General features: G+C 40.9%; 1 pseudogene; it reads left to right on the forward strand.

Annotated features, from left to right (window-relative positions):
* Window positions 1–1,231: 1,231 nt before the first annotated feature.
* LOC127089743 (uncharacterized) lies at window positions 1,232–1,331 on the forward strand (annotated as a pseudogene).
* The last annotated feature ends 261 nt before the right edge of the window (window positions 1,332–1,592 follow it).

Below are 1,592 nucleotides of genomic sequence, written 5' to 3' on the forward strand. Positions count from 1 at the left end.
GGGGGTATGATATCAGCAACTAGGTAATTAACAAAGTCTGCATACCATGGTACGTTACTTACAGCTAAGGATTTTTGGAAGTGCTCATGAGGGCCTAGGCTATCATCTTCAATGGTTTCTAGTTTAGCTATTAGTCTATCATAGGCAAAATCATCATTTATGGGTACTAAGTCGGGTTTTAGGTATTCTAGCCTAGAAAGGTGATCAGCCACTACATTTTTAGTGCCTTTTTTATCTCTGATATCTAAATCAAACTCTCGTAGTAACAGAATCCATCGGAGTAGTCTGGGCTTGGCATCTTTTTTACTTAATAGGTAACGAATGGCAGCATGATCGGTGTAAACTATAATTTTGGCTCCTACTAGATAATATCTAAATTTGTCTATAGCGAAAACTACAGCGAGTAGTTCCTTTTCAGTTGTTGCGTAGTTAAGTTGGGCAGCGTCTAGGGTTTTACTGGCATAATAAATCGCATGTAATTTTTTATCTCTCAGCGTCTTGGTTTAAAGCTACCTGAGAGATCTGGGTTTCAAGCATCTTAGTGTGAGTAACTATTTGGTCAACCTTGGTTCCTAACTGGGTAATCAGTTTGTTAATGTGAATGTTCTGGTTCATGAACTTTTTGTTTTGTTGGGTTTGAGCAGTGATAAAATTTTCCATAATTTTCTCAAGGCTCGACTTTGGTGGCATAGGTTGCATAGGTTGATTTGGTCTTGGGGCTTGGTAACCTGGTTATCTCGGAGTTGCAGTATTTTGGATAGGGTTATTGTTCTTATAGGAGAAGTTTGGGTGATTCCTCCATCCAGGGTTATAGATATTCGAATATGGGCTCCCTTGGGCGTAGTTCACTTGCTCAAAGTTGGTTTCGTTTAAGAGACTGCATTCTGCAGACTGGTGTCCTTTGGTTCCACATATCTCACAATCCGACGAAACTACAGTTGCAGTATTTGGGTTTATGCACATATGCTCGACCTTGAGGGCCAACGCGTCCATTTTAGCTTGCATCATGTCTATAGAGCTTAACTCATGTACTCCTCCTTGGGCTTCCTTCTTCTCAACTGTCGCTCGTTCGACTCCCCATGATTGATGGTTTTGAGCCATATCTTTGATGAGGGCGCTGGCTTCAGGATAAGGTTTGTTCATCAGTGCACCGCCTGCGGCGGCGTCGATGGTCATCTTAGTGTTATAGTGAAGTCCATTATAGAAGGTCTGAATGATTAACCAATTTTCTAAAGCATGATGTGGGCATGCTCTTAACAGCTCTTTATATCTCTCCTAGGCTTCGAACAACGATTCTCCTTGATTCTGGGTAAATCTGGTTATGTGGTTTTGAAGAACGGAGGTCTTACTTGGGGGAAAGTATCTAGCAAGGAATACTTTTCTAAGGTTGTCCCAAGTTGTTATGGAATTGGGTGGAAGGGAATCTAACCATGATAGAGTTTTATCTCTGAGGGAGAAAGGGAATAATCTTAAACAGATTGCCTCATGAGAAGCTCCATTGGTTTTAAAAGTGTCTGCTAATTGGAGAAATATTTTTAAATGTTGGTTTGGGTTCTCAGTGGCAAGACCTGCGAATTGTCTCTGTTACACTA

The sequence above is a fragment of the Lathyrus oleraceus genome, chromosome 5, assembly GCF_024323335.1.
Source record: "Lathyrus oleraceus cultivar Zhongwan6 chromosome 5, CAAS_Psat_ZW6_1.0, whole genome shotgun sequence".
NCBI classification, from domain to species: Eukaryota; Viridiplantae; Streptophyta; class Magnoliopsida; order Fabales; family Fabaceae; genus Lathyrus; species Lathyrus oleraceus.